This window comes from Mastomys coucha, unplaced genomic scaffold (assembly GCF_008632895.1).
Source record: "Mastomys coucha isolate ucsf_1 unplaced genomic scaffold, UCSF_Mcou_1 pScaffold9, whole genome shotgun sequence".
Taxonomy (NCBI): domain Eukaryota; kingdom Metazoa; phylum Chordata; class Mammalia; order Rodentia; family Muridae; genus Mastomys; species Mastomys coucha.
The window spans coordinates 18965697-18974822 of NW_022196915.1; positions in this window are offsets into that span (position 1 = coordinate 18965697).

Below are 9126 nucleotides of genomic sequence, written 5' to 3' on the forward strand. Positions count from 1 at the left end.
CCCCCCCCCACCACCCCACCTCATTTGGTTTGGTTGGTTTGGTCTTTTTATGGTACTGAGAATTTAATCCAGAGCCTTTCATGTGCTGAGCATTCGTTTTGCCCCTGCAGTATATTTCCAGCACATGACTGACAATGGATTACTTCTCTGAGCTAGGGGCCCTGTTGGAGAAAAGCATAGGTACTGTGGGCAGCAGGAAAAGTTCCTTGTTTGCATGAGGAGGAGGAGGAAGAGGAGTCCTATAGGAATAAGAGATGATCTTCCCTAGAATAGGGACACTGACAGTGTGGTTCCCTTGGGGACATCCTTGAGAAACAAGCCTTAAGCTTCACTGGAGAGTATACAATGCCATGAGTCTTAAATTCAGCTTGCAGGGTACATTATGATTCTACCACAAGACTACACAGAAGGCTGGTGGGGCCTCCTAAGTGGGGGGAAACTGCATGAAGAAAGGGCTCCTACTCCCTCTGGTAAACGTTGACTAGGAAGTAAGGGTTTTTGGTTTTTGTTGTTTTAGGATGTTCTGTGACTACTTTAGAGGGCCAGGAGAATAGTGGTACTATTAAATAATTACAGACTGTTTCCCAGACTCGTCTAAAATGACCAAGTATTTAGAATGGTGGCTAAAATAACCTAAACATTTACAGCGATGCATTTCAGATTCTGAAAGAACACAAGTGGTAATGGCCTGACACACCCAGCAAAACTGTTGGAGTAAGGATGGCAGTTTCCATGATAAAAGCAGACTACAGAATTCATGGTTGTCACTTCACCCCTACAGAAGGTGCTGGAGGGAAAACCTAAGACTGGAGAGAAAGATAAATATACCCAGGAGGCTACATGAGGAATAAAATGATACTCAGCAGGGGAGAGCTAAGAAATACCCAAATGCCACAAATCAGCAAACAAACGACAGGAATCAATATACACCTTTCAGTAATAACAGAATAGTGATGGATTTTGGTTCTCCCATCAAAAGATAAGGAAATAGCATATTGAATTAGAAGAGAGTCTTCCCCCTCCCCTCTCTCTCTCTCTGGTAATTCCTACCTCCAAGAAACACATCTCACTATCAAAATGATGGACAAAACTATTCCATGCAAACCAATTCAGAACAGGCAGCATTGCTAGTCCAACTTCTGTCAAAATAGAGACACTTCATATTGATCAAGGAAAGAATTCATCAAGAGGAAATTAAATATGTATGCATCAAACACAGGCTCACCCAGTTTCCTAAAACAAATGCTGAAATATTTAAAGTCACAAATTAATCCTAAGTAATACAATACCTCACTTATTAGATGACTGGAAAAAATGAATATAGAAAAATTGGGATTAAATTATACCATAAATCAAGTGGACTTAACAGACATCTACAGAACATTCCACCTAGCCACCAAAGAATTGGCCCTCTCACCAGCACGTGGAACCACCTAAAATAGATCACTTATTGGGACACAAACCAAATATCAGTAAGTGCAGGAAAATTAATGCCCTGCATCCTATCTGACCATAGTGCAGTAAAGATGTATGTAAAACAGCAAGAGAAACTACAGAAAATTAGATAGTAAGCAACATACTATTAAATGATGTGTAACTCATCGAAGAAGAAATAAAAATGAAGAAAGCCCTAGAACTGAATGAAAAAGAACAATTAATGAAAATCTGGGATACAGCAAAGACAGAGGTGGGGCCAAGTTTATAACTAAGTATCCACATAAAACAAGACAAAGCCAGGCGTGAGTAGTGCATGCCTTTAATCCCAGCACCTAGGAGCCAGAGACCCAGACAGTCTCTGAGTTCCAGGACAGCTACAAGGAGAAACCCTGTCTGAAAAAACTAAAACAAAACAAAACAAAACAAAAACCCTCATGACGCACCTTAAGGCATTGGAAAGAACCATTTCCCAGAGCAATGGAGGTAGCAAAAAGGAAGACCAGGGCATAAATTAATGAAATAAAAATGGGAAAAGAGTACAATGAATCAAAAAAGCAAATAATTGGTTCTTAGAGAAACGACATTGGCAAATAAACCAAAAGAAATACCCAAATTAATACAGGATTAATAAGGAAACACAGAGACTTGTAAAGACATACCTTAAAGTTTTATATGCCACCAGCCTAACTAGAAAATCAAAAAGAAACATGGATTTCTAGTTGGTTATGATATAGTAAAGCAATATGAAGTACATCATTAAAACAGACCTATAGCAAGCAATAAAGCAGAAGGAAAAAGATATCCCCCAAGTAAAAAAATGTCTGGTTCTGCCAGGCTCTGTATAGGTTCAGGGATTGACCTAACTAGGACAAGAGGGGAATGAAGAAAGGACAGACACACGGAAAAGCTGGGATGAGGTGTGTGTGTGTGTGTGTGCTCACTCTTACAGAGGGGACTAACGCAGCAGCAATCCAGAAACAGCATTTATTTCACATTTCTAAAGAAGGTGCGGTTATGGTAAACAGTTAAGTGAGGGGTGGGGTTATGGTAAACAGCTGAATGCGGAGGCGGGGTTATGGTAAACAGCTGAGTGCAGAGGCGGGGTTATGGTAAACAGCTGAGTGCAGAGGTGGAGGAGGAAGCTGTAGTTGACAGTTTCTGTACACACTATGAACATTGCACTTGGACCAAAGAAAGGCTTCACTACGTCTCTGAGCCTTACCTGGGGAAGGCTTTGCCATTCCCATGGGTCAGAGTCACTGGGGGGGGGTCTTTGATGTGATTATGCAATGTCAACATACACAGTGACTCAGAGCTTCCTTCCCTCCTCCACGTGCGTCATCTGAGAGCTGAGTGCAAAATTCTGCCGGACTTTTAAAGAAGATCACAATACCCTGATTATTCTGTAAATAGAAAGGGGCCAGCTCTGAATGCTTCTTATGAAGCCCTTAGTGCCCCACTACCTAGGCAAATAAAAATTGTAGACTGATCTCCTCATATGGACATAGATGCAAACATCCACAATAAAATATTTGCAAACCTAATTCAAGAACACATCAAAAAGATCATTCATCATGATGGTTTCATTTCAGACACAAAGGGATGTTCAACATAACCAGATCAGTAAATATAATTCCTCACACAAGTGGCCTTGTGTTGAAAACTTGGAATCAACTAAAACGCAAGCCTGTGGGGGCATTTTCTTGGTTAGATCCACCCTAAACCTGGGCAGCTCACACGAAAGGAGATGGACGATGCGAGCTTTTTGCTTTTTGCTTTTTGCCTGCTTCCCTCACTCTCACTGCAAGCTCATCTACCCTGCTGCTGAGGCACACCTTTGCTGGTAGTGAGTCCACTTCTTCTGGATTTCAATGGAGACCAGAGACCAGCTGAGGTATCCAACTTCACAGACTGAACAACTACTAGATACTTGGCCTTTCTGTCGAAAGACAGCCGTTGTTGGACTAGCCAGACCACAGACTATAAGCCACTCTAAAAAAGTAATATATATGCATATGTTTTATGTGTATCTAATAAATCACACACACACACACACACACACACACACACAGACAAACACACACACTCATACCTTCATGTTCATTCTACTAGTTCTGTTTCTCTAGAGAACCTTGACGGATAGACTCAAGGTTAGGAAACCACATAGTCATCTCAATAGATGCAGACAAGGCCTTTGACAAAACCCAGCATCCCTTCATGATAAAAGTCCTGAGCTTTGACGATGAGAGCAGCATCTATAAACCCAGCTCCACAGAGAACCACTGCCATGTCCTTGCACGGCTCCAGGGACTGGACAGTGAGAGAAGGAAGACATGACAAACACAGAGGTGAATAAAGAGAAACACTGAAATAAGGTCGACTCAGGTCTCTGATAGAGAAGCTGCAGCACCCCAAAAGATCAGCATGCTTACTACATACATTGAACAGAAAGGTATATAGTTAAATCAAGGACACAAGGTTCATGCCATAGCTGAGTGGAGCAGGTTTACCTAATCTTCACAGGAGCCACTTCTAAGGGAGAGAGGTCTTCAGGACGTAAATATGCCAGGCGGAGAAAGCTATGGTGTACATTTCCCTCACACGCCATCATCATTTATATTTGGATCAGGAAGGGAGGTTTTGCCATTGCTCTCTGAGCCTCATCCCAGGGAGAAGGCTTTGCCACTCCCACGGGGCTGAGACAGTGAAGTCATTAAACGTAGGTGTGTCCACATCGAGAATATGCATTGACTCAGGGCATCATACACTCCCAACAAACCACCCAAGACGGAAGCCTGACCTTGCAACCACATTCCTGAAGGCCCAATCAGAGATGTGACCAGCCTCTGCGACATGACTGACCTACAAAAGCATGCCCACTGGTGGAACCAAATCTGTGACCCAGGTTTGAACAGGAACACACAGAGGTAGGAACTACATTTGCAATCTCATCATTAAAGGACCACCTGTAGGTGTCCAGTAGCATCAGCAATGACCCATAAAGGGTGGTCCACTCAAGGGTGTAACAGGCCACCTGAGAGCTGAAGCAGGAACACCAAGAAAGCCGGGATGGGGGCAGGAAGCAAGTCAGAACACACACATATCCTGCACCCCACTCAGCTCCCTCCCCTCATATTCATTCTTCCTTATTTTTAATACTCAGTGCCACTGTTGCAAGCCAGCTTTGTCCTGCTCTGTTTGGAAGTTTGCACAATACCTTCTGGTATTATGAAAGCTAGTCCTCAGGGAAGACATTTTTGGAGCACACCTAGCTGGTTTTCTCCAAACCCTGTGTCTGAATGCATGATTCTTCAGCCATGGGGGCTTACCTTCAGCTTCTGGATTCTGTTGTTTTGGGAGTCTCTTGGACACCCTTGGCTAAAAACTCAAAGTTGTTTCTCATACTTGGTACTGGGATTATTGTTAGAGAGTGTATGACTCGTGGGGGAAATATTACTATCCCATAGCTTCATTAAAACGACACATATATATATACACAAATACTTATATGTACTATATGTAATTTTAGGTGAATGTAAAGTAATATGATTCCTTCTGGTTTTTTTTTTTTCAAGCATCCTTAGAATTATTTATTCTACTTCCTTCCTTCTGTATTGACTTCTCTCCCCAGTTATATCTATCCCTTTTTCATTTCTCCCTTCACATGAGAGGGTTTGGAGGAAAAAGATGTAGAGTGGGAAATGATGTAATTATATTTTAATTTGAAAAATACAAATAAAAATGTAAATAAAATTACAGTTAAAGCCGGGCGGTGGTGGCGCACGCCTTTAATCCCAGCACTTGGGAGGCAGAGGCAGGTGGATTTCTGAGTTCGAGGCCAGCCTGGTCTACAAAGTGAGTTCCAGGACAGCCAGAGCTACACAGAGAAACCCTGTCTTGAAAAACCAAAAAAAAAAAAAAAAAAAAAAAAATTACAGTTAAATAAATTACATAAAAATTCCCTGAATTGATTTTTAAGTTCAGTGTCATTCCAGTGACAGTTCCAAAGATACATATATGTCTGTGTGTGTTTGTGTATTTACATATATATACATATATAAATACACACACATGTATATATGTATACATGTATGTGTATGTATATATATATATGTTTATAATAAGTTTAACAAGTCACAAAATAATTGATTCCTACTTGTTTTAAAAATATCACCTTTGGCTTTTTGTTTCTGTTCACCATGAATTGAAAAATCTCTTCTAGGGCTGGAGAGATGGATCAATGGTTAAGAGCACTGGATGCTCCTGTAGAGGACCCAAGTTCAATTCCTGGCACCCACATGACAGTTCACAATTGTCTGTAACTTCAGTTCCAGGAGATTCATGGCACCAGGTATGCACGTGGTACACATATGTATGCATGAAGGCAAAATACCCATACACATAAAATAAAATAAATAAATCTTAAAAAAAAACAAAAAAAACAAAAAAAACAATTGTTTCTGTAACCCTCTACTGCCCAGATGTTTTGCACAGTGCCATGGGGCCAAGTGATTATGGGCTGAACCCTGAACTAGAGAACACCCTGAACTAGGGGGATACCCTGATATGTCTCCTGATAGCATGAAATATTACATACACAGCATTATCCAGCACATAAAACTTCTAAAAATGTGTGACCTGAATCTGAACCAGCCTATTGGTTAATGCCCTGTTTCTGGGAAATTCAGCAGTGGATGAATAGATTCAAGAGCATCTTAAATAATCAGGCAAGGTTAGAGGCCAGGGCACTGCCAGAGATCTCACCCGGTCTCTTGACAAAGGCAATGTTAAGAAAACAAGGTGAAAAGACTATTGTAGATAAAAGGAAATAGAAATAACTCAACAACCAATATTCATGTGTATATATCATTTAAAAATATGTACATTCTTCCTATGGAAAATCTGAAAAATACCAAAAGCACAAGGATAAAATTAATGATTATATATTGTACTGGCTGGTTTTGTGTGTGAACTTGACACAGACTGGAGTTATCACAGAAGGGAGCTTCAGTTGGGGAAGTGCCTCCATGAGGTCCAGCTGTGGGGCACTTCCTCAATTAGTGATCAAGGGAGTAGGGCCCGTTGTGGGTGGTGCCATCCCTGGGCTGGAAGTCTTGGGTTCTATAAGACAGCAAGCTGAGCAAGCCAGGGAAAGTAAGCCAGTAAGGAACATCTCTCCATGGCCTCTGTGTCAGCTCCTGCTTCCTGACATGCTTGAATTCCAGTCTTGACTTCCTCTGGTGATCAACAGCTGAATAAACTCTTTCCTCCCCAACTTGCTTCTTGGTCATGATGTTTGTGCAGGAATAGAAACCCTGACTAATACATATATAATCATATTTACATGTGTTATCTGTTAGGTGTTCTTCCAAGGCCTTGAGAGGGAAGGACTCCTGGTCAATATTAAGGAGAGATCCTGTCAACAACCAGACATGATTATTATGATCCAGTCCCAGGAGAGCCCAGAGCCTCATCCAGCTGTGGGAAGACTCCTCCCCTCTCCATAGCCTGGGGGAGAGCTGTTCTGCTGTTCTCTTCACTGCTTCTAAGTGTAAGGGTGCCTGCGTTCCTCATTTTATAAAGCCATAAATAAAAATCCAACAATAAATCTATTGTTTAAACATTTTATTCTGTGTATGTGCTATCTAAATACATATAAAGCTAGAATTTGCTTTGTTTTCTTTCTTTTTGTTTTTGTCATTTGTCTTATGAATGGAATCACTCCCTTGAGTCACCTTTTGATATCAGGCTCCCCCACCCATCCTCCGTTCAGCAATATGCCTTTACTTCTAAGAGGTACTTCATTTCAAGGGATAAGTTCATTGTAAGCAGTGAAGCTGAAGGCTACATGTTGGACACTGATTGTGGAAAAGTTTTTGGCTTTAAATTGGGGTCACTGGTGTCTTAGGGTTTTTTATTACTATAATAAAATACCATGACTTAAAGCCACTTGGGGCATCATTTCATCTTACAGTTCTCAAGTCAGAGTACATCCCTGAGGGATGTCAGGGCAGGAACTCAAGGCAGAAACCTGGAGACAGGAGCGGATGCAGAGGCCAGGAAGGAGTGCTGCTTATAGGCTGTCTTTCTTCAGCTTGATCAGCCTGCTTTCTTATAACTACCCAAGACTAGCAGCCCAGGGGTGACAGCTTCCATGGTGGGCTGGGCCCTCCACATCCATCATTAATTCAGAAAATGCGCTACAGACATAACTACCAGCCAGTTGTATGGAAGCATTTTCTCAACTGAGAGTCCCTCTTCACAAATGATTCTAGCTTGTAGCAAGTTGGCATAAGAGGAACCAGAACACTTGCCTGTTCCCTAGTTATCACTCAGAGACTGACTTTTATATATTTTGTAGCTTTGGTAATTAAATTCCCTGAAAAGTACAGGGTAGGGCTTCCAGCTAACAGTGGAACAGAAGTTTTTTGGATTAAGAAGAGACGTGAACATTACTGAAGAGGCTGTGGGGATATGGCTGCTGCAGCAGAGAAGATAGTCCAGACCTTTCTCCATTCCCTGGGAGCCTCGTACAGCAGCCGGTGGCTCCCTGCTGCCATGCCCTACTTGGAAGTAAGGCACACCCGAGGAGGTGTCTGGATCCCCACCCACAGTGAAGCCAGACTCAGGACCGCATCTGCCACCCGTGGGGAGTTGTCAGTGCCTCTGCACACTGGCAGGAAAGGGACTCCTTGAGGCAGGGAGGCGAAGCTCTCTGAGGGGTGAATTTAGGTCCACAGGGCTTTCTTCTTTCACCATCTGGCCTGTGGGGGCTCAGGACTCAGTCATGGTAGGGGGGAACAATGAGCATTTCTGTGAGTGGTTATGGCCAAGGTAAAGACAGGTGTACATTTGGTTCTCCTACAACACTTATGACTCATTCTGATTTTTAGGGGAAAAAATATTTTAAAAAAGGGCACAAGAACAGACACCAGTAACCCATGGACCAAGGATCTTGATCAAATCCTGATTTCTTGCTTTACTTTTTTTTTTATTTTTAATGGTTTTTGATACTTAAATATTTTGAGTGTTTCATATATAAATACACCACATTTACATCATTAAAAATCCTCCAACTTTCCTCTGTTCTCCCTCAAATTCACAGCTCTACTCTCTCTCTCTCTCTCTCTCTCTCTTTCTCCCACACACACATGCACACACACATACACACATATGCACATGCACACACACACATGCACACACATGCATATACACACTTACCTTCCTAAGTGTTGCCCATATGTACTCATGTTTACATTTATTTTAAGAAAATAAAGTATAACAATTAGAGTTGAGATTCTGTTATGTTTTTCATATTGAATTTTAAGAGTTGTTTGTAAATGTTGGGATCTGATAAATCATCTTCCCACTGTATTTACCCAATACTCAGTTAAATAAATACAGCCTAAGGGCTGGGTTTCTGCATGTAAAGCAGCCAATACCCACCCCAACCCCAGCTACCACCTCTGAGCCCCTTCTGCCAAGTACCAGACAACTACAATAACCATGATGCCCCTGAAATAGTCCCTGTCTGTCGCAACTATGCACAGGAGCCTGACTAAGCCTGCTGACTCCCCTGGCCCTTCTTGTTGAGCCACACAGGCCTCTACTTACCCTATGCCTCTATCTCCTGCTTCTAAGGATCTAGAAAGGTAACAGACATCCTTCTTTCCTTTTCCTTTTTTTTTT